At 37.8% G+C, this 14,198-nt stretch overlaps 1 protein-coding gene and 2 long non-coding RNA genes across 5 annotated transcripts in view; 1 reads left to right on the forward strand and 2 right to left on the reverse strand.

The window, feature by feature from the left end:
- The window catches only part of SALL1 (spalt like transcription factor 1), a 32,152-nt gene extending 23,691 nt beyond the window's left edge, over nt 1-8,461 (reverse strand). The window contains exons 1-3 of the mRNA XM_054840476.1: nt 8,344-8,461; nt 6,767-6,853; nt 4,875-4,956 (exon numbers count right to left, since the gene is read on the reverse strand). The gene's annotated coding sequence lies outside the window, so the exon portion shown is untranslated. The remainder of the gene's footprint in view (nt 1-4,874; nt 4,957-6,766; nt 6,854-8,343) is intronic.
- The window catches only part of LOC129212208 (uncharacterized), a 60,414-nt gene that overhangs the window by 9,970 nt on the left and 36,246 nt on the right, over nt 1-14,198 (forward strand). For 2 of the 3 annotated variants that reach the window (XR_008579116.1, XR_008579114.1), the window contains exon 2: nt 8,421-8,553. This is a non-coding gene — a long non-coding RNA (uncharacterized LOC129212208). Of the gene's footprint in view, nt 1-8,420; nt 8,554-10,432; nt 10,567-14,198 lie in introns of those variants that run through there. The other variant, XR_008579115.1, reaches the window with a different exon arrangement.
- Nucleotides 10,986-13,361, reverse strand: LOC129212207 (uncharacterized). Its single transcript, XR_008579113.1, has 3 exons — nt 13,268-13,361; nt 12,118-12,251; nt 10,986-11,863 (listed from the first exon to the last, which is right to left on the reverse strand). It is a non-coding gene; the product is annotated as an uncharacterized LOC129212207 (long non-coding RNA).

Here is a 14,198-nt window from a genome sequence, read left to right on the forward strand (position 1 = left end):
AGCACTGCCACCACCAGCCACGCAGAGCATGCAGCTGCCTAGGGCTGCAAAATGTTTAGTAACACTTTCTTGTGCTAGCGACTGTGGGGCCTACGTTTAAAGTTTTGCCTAGAGCAACAAAATCCTGTAACTGCTGCTGGTTGCCATATTCAGGGAAGCCTGCAGGAATTGCTTGCTGCTGACTGGGAAAGCACTCCCTGCTTCTCTAAGCAAAACTACGGTGACATTTTAGGAGTACAGCTCCTTAAACCACCTGTTCCAATCTGCTAATCGCAGGTAATCTTGGCTCTTCAAGGGGATTACTCAAAGACAATATAAATACTAAATAACCAAAGACGACAACTGTCACTGGTAATTTGCATCCGTTTTTTGTGATAGCACACAATTATTTTTGCAATAATTGTAACCAGTAACACACTACAGAAAGTTCTCATGGGATTGATTCTCCTTTCAGAAATGAACTGTAGAATATGCTTTGCATTTCTTATTATTCTGCTTCCTTATTGTCATTCTCATAAAATCAATCAAAGTGATAACTGGAACGTCTAGAAACAGCCAGAATTTAATCTGGAAGAATTATACACAAGTATATCAGCACTGGAAGTGTATCTGCTTAAAGGAGCTATGTATCACTACAGAGAATGCAATGTTCTACGCTTGAAGCATTGGCATATATCGACAAGATTATACTAATTTCAGTGTAAAAAGATGGCATTATGGAATACTGCTTGGAAACATGCATGTTCTAAAACTAAAAATAAATACATGCTACAAAATCTGATATTAATTTCATTTTATGAAAAAAACATATTGTAGATGTTTACATTGTATTCAATAAACATTAGCCATAAAGCCTAATCTAACCCCAGATTTTGCTAGACCCAAGACTTTGGGGAAATCCAGGTGTCAACCCAAACTTTGTAGCTCAGGCACATGACCGAATTTATCTAGGTATCTGTAAGGCAGCACAGACCTGCCCAGTGTTTCTAAATACAATCTTTTTCTAGGTCCCTTTCCAACTGGTCTATGAAGAGCCCTTTTTAAATGAGATACGTACTCTTTTCGAGGGTGGAAAAGAGATCAGTTCCCTTCTTTGAATGATTTCTTATTCTGAACTGCAGAGACCATGCTGGAGGAGTTGAGGTATTGGCTCACCAAACAGGAGAGGGTACAGGTGAGATACTGCTTTCTATAGCATAAAAGGCTCTGTCTACACTAAAGACACCCCTTTGACTGCCAATCCTCATCCCCGTTTAGGCAGATAAGTCCTCAGCAGTGGAGCCACAACGGCCAAGGATCAGGGCCGAAATTGCCTTGGAGGCACTTGGCCTCACTGCTCCAGTGGTTCCTGTTCGCCTGTGGATCCTGAGATTTCAGGATGTCCAAGAGGTGTGTGTGGAACACTTGTCATCATCTTAGAAGAATACAAAGGAAATTTTGTAAAGTTTTCCTTAAAGCATTTTTTCAAACCACATGGATGTTACGGGATAGTCTATCTATTGCACTTTTCAATACATAGAACACACATTTACCAAGTGGCTCAACTGGAATGCATTCTAGGTTCCTTGAAAACAAAAGGTTGGACCAGACGATCTTTCAAGGACCCTTCCAACCTGGGCTGTTCTATGATTCCGTGACAGGGCAACATGATTTTACATTAATGATTTGCATATTATTTGCATATTTACTGCTTTATTATATGTCTCCAAATCAAATAATCAATATAATTTGGACTTTATTGTGGAAAGAATGAAACTGCTTGACTGACACATGATGGTGAACTAACTGCATTAGACACTCTGGCTCTTTTATTTCTCCTTCACTCAGAAAAGAGCAAAAAAAATCTGGATTTGTTCTGTACAAAATTGCAATACTGCAGGCTAAAACTTTCCTTCTCAATCTAAAAACTTTCCTTCTCAATTTAAATTCATTTTAAATTGTTATGCTTTACAAACTTCCAAATGGGATTCTAATTGTTGACAGACATTTTACATTACATGTGTCTATCACTTTGATTTAATATGCATTTTCAATGAAATTTAAAAAAGGCCTCTAAGGTGGCAATTTAACAGCAAGACATGCTGTGAATTTTAGATATAAAAAATATCTAGTTTTCAAGGGTTTTTTGTATATGTGAAAATGGCCCTCCTGAAAAAAAAAAATAAAAATCAGAGAATGTCTCTATGGCTGAACTATCAGAGGCTAAATATCTCCAAGAATATTACCTACTGGTTTAGTCAATCACAGTCATCAGAGGCAAACCAGGTTTTACATTTATGCAGCAATTCAGTAGCACACTTCAAAAAGTATTAACCATGAAAGAAATAAAATGTATTTGGAAATCCTATGTCTGGTTTATTACATCTCATGACCTGATTTAATTTTCTTCTACAGAAAACCTGCATTGAAATGTCTGTAAGTAATAGGTACTTCTTGTCAACTTTGATAAGAGACATTTGAAAGGAATTCCAAATGTATTCTGAAAGATAAGAGCAACGCTAGCTTGTCTGTGTCCCTAAAAGAGCGGAAACCAGACCGAGGAGAGCATACAAGCTACAGAAGAGACCTGTTCTATATCAAGTCTACTTTTGAAATCATCAGAATTGTAGTTAATATATAGGCCCTAAACTATAGACGTTGATAGCACAGTGGGAACAACTCTGCAACTTTAACTTAGAATTTGTTAAACAAAATATTAGCTACTTTTAAATACTTGCATTTTCTTCATAACTTTAATACAAACATCTTGGCTTTGGCTTATTTTATATAAATAGCTTTAGATCATCTTGTTTTAGTGGTCCTGCAGGGTGTCCCAAAACCTACACTTGATGGCAAGAATAAACATTCATTAAACTTCAAAGGCTGCCAAAAAGTCTAGTTATTTTGATTTAGGGGAATCATTTAAATTAATCCCTATGTTTGTGTAGAAAATATGTAATGTAATCCATTTCGCTGTCTCCAGCTTCAAGTCACTTACCATTGGGAAAGAAAAAATTGCTTTACTAATGTTGCCTGTCTTGAAAAACTGGGGAAAAAATGAAGACTTCATATCTTCTTAAAGAATTCTGGCTTAGTGACATTGAGAAACAAATATTATAATACACAACTGTGTGCTTATATCTCTGCATAACTGCTGTTAAAATGGACACACACAATAGAGTTCTTCAATGGGAGCAGTAAAACCAGATTTTATGTGTGTGTGTATATATATATAAAATATTATTTTAACAAAAGAGCCAATTACTTTTTTTGAATGGCTTTCTGCCTTAGCACCCCAACTCAGCTGAGTACTGTTGTGCTATAGAAAACTCATGGTCACCCTTGTAACATATCTTCCTTTATGCTGAGGCCCTCTTAAAATTGGGCAGAAACTTTAATAGGGTGAAAAGCTCAGTTTTTAATTTAATTTTTACTTTAAAATTAATCCACTTCTCAGCTGAATGGAGTATGTAGAGCATACTCTGTCAGAGGCACGGAGGAGAAAAATAAAAGGAGTGAGAACCTCAGCTATTGTAAATCACTGTAATGCCACTGAAGCCAATAGGACTACGTCAATTTAGACTAGCTGAGGTTGTGGCCTAATATTTGTGCTGAAATGTTGAGGCTATAGCTGTTTCCCCGAGCTGTATAAATATTTGTTGAAAGCTGACTGTTGCGGTGCAGGGAGTGGATTGCTCATCAGCAAAGAGTTAGGTCCCTTGTCTTTTCACCTTTCTTAAGGAAACCCTTAAATTTTTGGGGGGTGGGTAAAGGGTACAGGTATGATCCTTCTTACTTTGTACAGGGATTATACTGTGTACAGTGGAACAGTAATTTTCATCTGGACTTTTGAACTTGCACCCGTCTGACTGTCCTACACTGATTCATGCAATGTACTGTACATGAATGACCAGTAATGTTTACAAAATGAATTAGTTTGACTCCAAGTCTCTAGCCAGAAAGTAATCAAAGTGAAGAGCCAAGCTATTTCTGAAATTCCAGTTTCCCTAGCTAGAAACTGCATGCTCTGTCTTGCTAATCAGTGTATTAATGTAAAATGTACATTTTCTATACTGGATGACGATTAATAACAGCAGTAATTCTGAGCAGTGTGCACATATTAACTATTCCACCCCCATACTGTCTTGCGTGGTGGGCAAGTCTGATTGCAGGATATGATACAGAGACAAAAACAAGTGAAAACGTCTATCAGTAAGTGATTAATCCACAAGTTGTAGGGTTAGTTTTGGTTTTCTGGTTGGGTTTTTTTTCCCCTTAAATTAAGTTCCAGTTAACAATTTATTTCACTTCTTTCAAAGCCAAAGTTCACAGACATTTATTCAGGAGTCTTCTTAGGCAAATATTTTTAGTAGGGTTATTCATAACTGGTATCCCTAAAGTCTTGGAGGCTCTGGTTTATTTTCTCATCAACCATCTTAATTTAAGAATTCAGCAACATCAGAACTATCTTCAGAATAACCTCATCCTATAAAACCCATCAGCCTTTGTTAGATTTAACATAAAAATTACTAGGAAAGAAAACAATGTTATTTAAGCATTTTGTTTGGGATAGTCTGAAACTCAAAATGCATCACTGAAATTTCCTTCAGAAAACCAGGCTCCTAATCCAAAAAGCACCACTTCATATAAAGCTGGAGATGTCTCAGAGCCAAATTGTTTGCTCCTGTAAACAGTTAGAGCTCCACAGAGGGAAGATATAAAATATGGCTCTGTTGATTTTCCAGCAGAGCACCTGAACCACTTCTCCCACCCAGTCAGTTAAAGCAAAATTAAAAGAAAAATAAACTCTGATTAGTATGTGAGCTCTTAATTTGATGCAAATTACCGAAACTCTACTGGATATCTGACTTAAGCAGAGTTATAACGAGACTTACCACCAAGAAGATCCGGGCCAGGGTATTTTAATGGTGATTTCATGTGGGTGGGTGAGAACCTGATTCTTCATCCTTATTCAGGCTGAAAACAAGGAATGCACCACGGAGCTATAGATCAGTTGAGAAATTGATTTTCTGCAGGGAGGGAGGCTAAAGAGGCTCAGTTCTTCCAAAATTAGCAACTGCTAGTGTGGTGTATAGCTTAGGTCAAATGACAAGTGACCACGATGCTGCCCAACACCTCCCCATCTATATCATGGCTGCATCCAGCCCCAGTTAGCTTTTATTGCCAGACTAAACTTGCAAATCCAGAGGAGTGGCAAAAATGAGTAACATCTGAATAAAATAGCTTGGCAGGATATCTTTAACATTTCCTAAAACTCAGAGGTTAATAAATAGTTAAATTTAACCGTAGCTTCTTTTAAGTAGTTTAAACATAAGTCAATATTTTTGTCTTTTGTTGTCTCAGGGTTTCTACAGGAGCATAGAGAATTTCATTAATGATCTTTCCACACTTTATAGCATTATGCCTTTGTACTATTATCCATCCGTACCCTTATCTAATGTGTTATCAGCTGTATGAAAATAACTATCAGTCCCTTCACCCCAGAGCAAGTATCAATAGGAAGAATGACAGTGGCTAGTTTGCACACTTGAAATGGTTTATTTGTTGCAATCCTGTGCACAAGATGTTTATCAGTAAGCACCAGACAGCCATGCAGAAGAAGGAGCCTTAATTCTGTCTGAGACAGCCTCTTATTGCTATTGATAGTTAGCATCAGTGTCCAGTCTGAGAAATGGAAGTGCTGCAGGCAACTTCAGTCAAGACACCCTATTGATCTACTGCTTCCTTTGCCTCCCTGAAGCTAGAGAAGAAAAATAAAAAGGGGAGGAAAAGCTGGCTGTATAAGGGGCAATGCAGCAGTCTATGACTTACCATCATTCAAAAGGGGTGTGTATGTGCATGGATATTCCTGATATTCGGTACCTCAGACAACTGTAAATCACATGCACTGCCATGATAAATATAAATGTCAATGTGTTTGAAATGTCCTTTATATAAGAGGTGTCACTAGAACTACATTTTTAGCATGAAACATTTTTGCTGCTTTTTATTTTTCATTGACTTATTGTGCTTCTGTTATATCCTGTCTAACACAATCAATCTAAAGCATAATATCTGAGAGTCCTATTCATAAATAATACATATTTGGGTCATTTTCATTTGTATTCTACAATGAAGATTTACAAGCCAGAAACAAAACAAGAAACAATGTGTGGAATGATCTTATTCAGTGGATAAGAATATATTACTGTGATCAATTAATCTGCTTTTCTCTGCATTAGGTGGACATCTTTATGGTACATCCATAAGGGTTTATAACTTAGGAGAGACAGAATCAGCTCTAAGGCTCTAACATAAAATGTCTGTACTCAGAAAACAGAAACTTTCCCAAAGTTTTTTTTTCCAATTGGAAACGTGTTAATTTTGGCAAACGCAACCACAGCAATACCCCATCTATCAACCTAGTACATCGCTCTGCCCTATATACTTACCTCTCATGTTAAATAAAACAAAAAATTGACTACATTATACCATAGCTAAAAGTCAAAATAATAATTCCGGGGATTTCTATAGTGCCATTCATCCAAAGATAGTCACATTCTGTTACAAACCATGCAAATTCATTCTGCAGGAGGGCAAACCGACACACAGAAAGGTCCTAGTTGAATTTTTTTTCAGCCAAAAGTTAGTAGGCAAAATTAAGTAAAAAAAAAATAAAAAATCTGTGTGCATATAAATTGCAGGAGCAAATCATAACAGGAAAGATGAAAGAAAGACTTAAACTGGTATTAGTACACCAATATCTCATATAAGAAACTACAGTCACCTGTGCAGTCACCAGGAGAGCTGGTATTCTGATGATGGGTCATGGCAGAGGAGCAGCAGTAACGGCCCAGATATTTATAAATTTTGCCTGCACAGAAGGAGCAAAAATTAGGGCTTGGTGAGTAAAAACCAGTCAGTGTTATTTTAGGAAGGAAAGCCAGAATACGCAAGAACTTTGCTGGCAGTATAAACTGATGAGAAAAAGTCGGGGTGAATGGCGGGAGCGAGGGCAAGGCTGGCCACTGTGGCGGTTCCTCCCTTTGCCTCAAGCACCGAGAGACGCAGGCTGCGCTGCGCTCAGGGCTTCGGACTGTGGTCCTCAAAGTGGGTTATTGTATTAGTTTTTCAACTCTGGAAATTTGCTACAAGCGCATCGCAGATAAAAAGTGAAATGAGTTTTGCAACTACGGCAAAAAAGCAATTTTACATTTCATTGGCCTTTTAAAACCCTTTTCAATAGAAAATAAAAATAACAGTAAGGGGAAAAAAAAGGCTACATTTCAATTCCCATTTTTATAGTTTGACGTTGCAGATGTTTCTGGGTCAGAGGTGAACATGTCTTTAGGTGTCAAAAGATGCAATAACCTGAGTCAAAAATGGCCCAGTCCCCAGAACCGTGACTGTGTGCCAGAATATCCCCACCTCAGAAGCTTGCTGGCAGCAATGTGCTCCAGGTGTCTCACACTACACAGACCTGGTAGTCATTTTAATATTTTCCATGCTCATGTAAATGGACTTGATGTGTGTTCATCAAATGTGGGAAAATCCCACAGAATTGTGTGCCATCTGTTTATAGGTAAAAGGTCTGCTTTGCTGACAATTTAGCGCAAAATCAGAAAACAGAATGAAAGCAAGCAAGCTCTTGTTTTGTTCTGTTTTGGTTTTATAAATCTGAGGCTTAATGTCATATCAAAAACCTAACAAAGTTCAAAGGTTCATTCTGTTTGGATAGCATTGTCCTCTTCAGATGTACGAATACTACCTGAGCCGCACGGAGCTCTTAAATCTGCACCACGTGGCTACAACCTGCAACCTAGTGAAACCCTGAGCGCACACAGGATTCGGCAGGACGTGGTGAGGGTGCAAGGGCCACATCTTGGGCAGCTGGATGGCTGCACTGGTGCTCTGGACCAGAAGCCTCTGTGAAGTTCTAGCTGAGAACATTTCAACACTTCTGGTTGGCCTCAAAGTGAGAAACTGAAGCTGAAGCAAAAACTAAAAGGCTCATTTAGAAAAAGCATAATCTTATTTTATTTAACACCCCCTACCACATTTGCTTTCTTGTTAGAATTAAAGCAAGTTTAATTCAAATAATGTGGTAGATGCCAATCAAAGTGTCCATCTTTATTGTTTTGGTCTGTTTTAAGACTGTTGGACAAAAGGCAGTTATGTCTGAGGTCCTGGAAGCAGCTATGATATTAAAATAAAGGCTTTGGTCACAATGATTTTCAGCATCAGTTGACAGACATCAACCAGTCATCAGATGAGGAATTTGAGACCTTGTCCTTATATTCCACGTGGAACATGCGCTTATAGTTTTCTACTGAGAACAGATAACAAGACCTGGGAAATTTATACCTGAATATGACTCAGATGTTGTCAGAAGATGATGTCAAAGACTGTTTCAAAAGCGTATTTTCGTTATATCCCATCAGGGAATGAGAACTTGTCTTTGGTGATAGAAGAGTTAACACAGCTGGCAGAGAAGAAAAACATCAGAAGAAAACAAATTGACAAAGCTAATCAAATCCAGACATATGCAAACTAAAATCTGAAATAGGATTCAAGGTAAGCTAAAAGGACATTACAGCATCAAATGCTATTAAACCATCCAATACAACCTGAAGAAAAGACAGAATAAAATCTTTTTAGAGATATGCACCAGATGCTTAGCAAGGTAGGTTAGTGTATCTCCATTGAGATAGGCTCTACAGCTTTATGTGGGCTTAACCCTGCCCCCAATGGCCTAAACCAGATATTTTAACCTTGTCACCAGCATTGTACTGGGGTATAAAAAGTTGAGAAAGAGAGTTTGAAAGTGCCTATGGTCAGATAATTGGAAAAACAACCAGTCCCAAAGTATCATCTACCCCATTTACCAAAAGAGACAAGTTTTATATGTTTCAAACAGAAAAGTGCAACTTCTCCAGTAATGTGGCTGAGACATTCACTTTGAAAATGAGGAATCTTATTTCCAAGGTCAATCTGAGGTTTCCTGGGTTCAGACTAAAATGCTTTGCGGGGCAAAGAAATATTTACTGGATTCTAGGGAGCAGGGAGTGGATGTGTAGTTTGAACATATTTCAAGTCAGCCTGGGAGGTCTTTTTGTTTTTCTATATTTGTATCTCCTCAGACAAGCTTTTTTTTTTTTCCCCCCATGAGAAATTGGAAGTGAAGAAAATGATATTTTTTGCCAGTACATTTCAGTTGGGTCATTTCCTGCATTGAACCAGAGAACCTGCCCTATTGGCTCCCTCTCCACAATGTATTTCTTTCCAGTGCATCATACGAAACTATACAGTCAAATTTTGCCCAAGGGCTGCCATTCCTTCTGTGTTAAATTAGAAGGAGTTTCTGTATAAGCCAACGGTTTGCTTTATATGACCTTTGACAGTGGGAGTGTTGGGAGAATGACATTATATGTTGTAGGGCTAATGCTAGGTGGAGCTTTGCAGGCAGTCGTAAATTAAACAGCAGCATTTTACAAATGAGCTCCATAATGAGTAGGTGATTGGAAGATGTGCTACTGCATGCTGGAGATTAACATCCGAATAGAGAAACTATCACCTAGCCCAGGAATGGCAGTAAAAGGTTAAAAGAAATATTCAATATTATCAATCATATTAAAAAAAAGAGAGAACTTCTTACAGCTGCCAAAGGAGCTTGGGAGAATTAATGTGTTGGTGTCAAAAAGACTGAGAACAAGTGAAATAGGACTACAGTGATTGCCAGAATCTTACTTGCCTGGAGAGATAACATTGGACATCCAGTTTAACTAGGCAGGTGCCAAGAATCCTCTTGCAGATGCTATGGAGCGGCTTTCAAATACAAGAATGTACAACAACCCCCGTCCTCTGGTCCTCTCTGGGGTTTCTGAGTTGCTCATTAAACCAGGGAAACCTCCAGTGAGGTGTGATGACCTGAGAAGAGACAGGAGCTAAAGAATCAATGTTTTAAGTAAAACAGCAATTATAAAAAGATCTACAGCTCTTTCCATGTAATCAGGTAAATTAACAGGAGTGGCATAAAGCACCTAAATTGGAGAAAGAGTGGAGAAAGAGTGGAGGAAGGGGGAGTGGGGGAAAAGAAGGTCTCTTGTGAGATATCCGATAGGATGCTCAGTCTGTATAGAGGGCAAAAGGTTAAGTGAAAATGAGATGAAGGAATGATCAGATATAGTCAGATCAGAGACAGTTAAATAAAGGAATGTGCTAACCTAAGATAAATGTGAAGAAGCGTGCCTATGCTGAGTGTGTAGCCGTTCTTCAGCAGTTCAGGAACCAGAGAGGAGGAATTCCTGGTTCCCAGTCCACATCAGTCCTAGCTGAAGCACTTCCCAGCAAAGAAACAGAAAGTATAAGGACACAGGTTTAAGATTCCTCTCTGCTACACCAAAAGCATAAAAGGATATGAAAGTGCTTCTAATTACATCTACATTTTTTGCAGGTCCCTTTTTACTGCTGGTGTGATATAAATCAGAAAGTCAAGTCTGTGCTGTCTGTGGTTTTGGACAATGAGAAAGATGCTGTTTAAAGAATATGAAAACAGAAGTACTGAGAATTACTTGAAAGATGCAAACTTCGTTGGCTGGCTAATGTTTTCATGGGTCAAAGAGCTCTCGTTAGAATGAGTTTCCATAACAACAAAAAACATTTGGTTAAAAGAGGGACATAAAGTTGCAAATAAATGCTTGGGACGCAGTCTATATAGAACTTCATCAAATATTTTGGTAAATCTCCATTCTTAGCCTACTCAACAAAAATGGCCTGGGATAACAGCACCAGAAAGCTCAAGAAGTATCTGTACTAACCAAGTCTGGAAATGACCACGAGAATTTTGTTCAAAAGCCTTTGGTGGCTTACAGCCTTTCAATGTTTCTAAAGAACATTTCTAAACCCCAATATGAAAGCTCAGATTCTTAGACACGTAATTTAGAGGTCAGTACTTTTTGTGTTTCCTCAGGAGCTTAATTAACACATACAATTAGACCTGGGAATTAGGAAGTTGGAGCTTTAACTTGTTGGCTAGATGCTAATATTTGGGGAAATACCCAAACCAGACTTCTGAAAATAAATTTTGATGCTCTCAACAATTTTGGTGTTACAGCTTTTTGTGGGGAGAAATTGTTCTGTGTTCTTCACAAGGAGTTTGATTAGTCATGGAATTCACTAAATCTAGCTGAACTTCTTAAGACTAGCACAGAACCCACATATATTTATGTCAACCCTAAGCTACAATGAAAGAAGTGTGAGCCTGTAAATGAGGTGTTTCAAATGAAAGAGGTGGTTGAAGCATTTTGACCCTATTCAATCTGAATTATACCTGTTTCCTTGTCTAGCATTTTAGATACCTTCCAAGTGTCTATCAACAGCGTTTATAAGTGGCATTCAACAACAAAAAAGAAAGCAAGCTGCTCACAAAACTCGCCCTTTCCCCATGTGATAAAAAGCGGCGTTCCAGAGGAAGAGACAAAAGAGTGTTTGGGTCTCAGTTCTATGTGCCTATGGGAAAGGGGTGGTGAAGAGAGGCCAACAGCTCCTGGAAACAGGGACGGGAAGGGAGAGCACAAATCAGCTTTATGAGCTAGCAAATGATGGATGGCTAAATGCCAACTGAGAGCAATACATACAATTGAGTTTGCATTGTTGCAGTTATTAAAGGTTATTTTACTTTTAATTTTTGTAGTAGGTGTTCTTACTCCTTCCTTACAGAAACCCTTGATTTTCACTTGCTAGATACTTAGATGCACTTGTCAAACCCAAAAGGTGATTTCAGTTCTTGGATGCCAGGAAACCTTTCCGCTGATCAAAACACAGCTGCGCAGGCTGGCTTGATCTATTAATGGGTGCCACAACTCTGGGGTATGTCTGCCTATACCTGTGAAAATAGATATAATTAATATAACAGATATCATATGTATATGCAAATCCAGATGGTAAAAATGACTTATAGTAAGATGTTTTCATTTGCCAAACCAAATCAAGACATCTGAATCACTTAATCAGGCATATGCAATCTGCACTCGGACTACTGCTGCTGCAGTGACATCAACATGCTCTTAATCTATTTCATTTTACATTGACTTTGTTTTTTAATGAAAGATCTTAAGAAACACAATTTTTTAAACATACTTTAACTAGCTTTTTCCAGGCCGTCACCTCTCTGCAGCCTTTAAAAAGCTCCTTCCATTATTTCCCACAAGTTGCTTGGACATATGATGTCAGACCGTAGGACTACAAGAATTGTCATTCAGTGGATACTGATCCTAGGTATTAAAACAATGAATGAGCAAATTTCTGGTTTATATAAAACGCTTTCAGTGTAAGACAGGAAACGGAATATTTTCTTATAGATAACCTTTTTATCCATTACAGAAATGCATACCATCCCCTTTACTAACAAATAACAGAGAGAGGCAATATCTTCAGTATGCTTTATTATATTAATACATTTTGTATTACAATTTTATCTTCTTCACTTTGACATTTATTTCCCCTTTAATGAGTCAAAATGCCTAGCCGAGAGCTCTTGACTTTAAGCACGTTAACATCAGCATATTAACTGTCACATTCAGGCTAATAGGCTGAACTTATCCGTTTGAGATCTTTGTCAAACAGGACCCAAACCCCTGATTTTAAAAAATTGATGTAAATGGCAACTTTCACATTAGTGGCACTGGAAAGACAATAATGCTGCTTCATCATCATAATACAAACATTCAGTATTATGGTTTTGCTCCCAAATATCTTTATCTGTGATAAGTGCCTCTTCTTGCAATAAAAGATACTGAACAAAAAGTAGTTTCACAGAGATTTTGAAGTCTTGATTTGCAAGTTAGTCCATTCTGAACCCTTTGTTTTATTTCCTTTTGTATTGTGAGGGCAAACAATTTTTGTAGCTTTTATCATGAGCTTAAGCATTACATTTTAGCAGACCGAGCTTAAGTACATGCAGATGGGCATAACATCAATTTTTTTAAGGATATTACAAAGCCAACTGTAAGCAAATTAATGCAAAACCAAGAGGGTATTTTTTTCATAATCTTGGGTAATTCTGAGCAAAGTTTCAAAGGACCGCAGGTTCTTCTCAAGAACCTAGATGAAACAATTGGAGTTTTTGAATACTTTTTAATTCTGAACTCTTAAATCATGTTAGCATGAATCACAATACAAGGGAAATCATAACTATATACAGCTGATGTGATCTATTTTAAGAACAATTTTAGAATCAGATTTCTCATTAATTCTGACTATTTTAATGGACAGAGATAAAACAATCTACCTGGCATTTAGACAAGAGAATCATCCTTTTCCTCCCTCTTAATCCAAAACAACTCTGCAGGATTTGGGGTTTCTGAAAAAACAATGGTGATAGATTTTCCATATATACCCTTATTTTTTTCTACTAGAAGAGTGGTACATACAGTGTTTGAAATTCATTGTGGATTTGATCTTTGCTCATTGTTGACTGAAGGGCGGTTGCTACCTTTCTCAGTGACACTGGGTCAGAGCTCACTGCTCACGGGAGCGTGTCTTGGTAGGTCAGAAGTACCTCAGAGAAACTAAACGCACTCTTCAAGATTGGGTCCACCAAAGTGTTTCTATATTCAAGCTGTCTTTCAGTGGTTTTGGTATTTCTGACTTCTTACTCTCTTCTTGTGAAACTGGGAGATAGTGTGTGTGTGTGCTTCCTTGTTTGCATGTATGAGGAAGTGAGAGAAAAAAATATAAATTCTTTTAAGAGTGAATGCCACATGAGATAATTCCATCTGCCTGCCTGATTTGGCATTTTCGACTCAATTTCTCAGTTTCTCCTGATGAATAATCCAGCTTTTCCCAGTAATATGCACTGTTTAAGTGCTGGACATATGCTACAATAATAACAATTACAAATAATTACTTTAATGGGGTGAACGAATAACACCAATTAATTGGTGTGATGATGTTTCCATTACAAACTCCAGCTTTATGGACTTGTTAATTTTTAAGCCTAAAAGCTTTCTGATATCCTTTGTCAGGCAACAGTGTGACTTGACCACCTCAATTAATAAATCTCTTTGGCTAGATGCATATAGTCACGGACTGTGCTCCTACTTAAGTCAAAATTTCAGTCAACACCTCGTGCAGAACTAAGTTTAGGCTTAACTGTAAAGACTTAGTCATAATAAAACAGATTTCCTGGTGAATACTTATGAAATAATTTCATTGCCTTT

This window comes from Grus americana, chromosome 13 (genome assembly GCF_028858705.1).
Source record: "Grus americana isolate bGruAme1 chromosome 13, bGruAme1.mat, whole genome shotgun sequence".
In the NCBI taxonomy this organism is placed as follows: Eukaryota; Metazoa; Chordata; class Aves; order Gruiformes; family Gruidae; genus Grus; species Grus americana.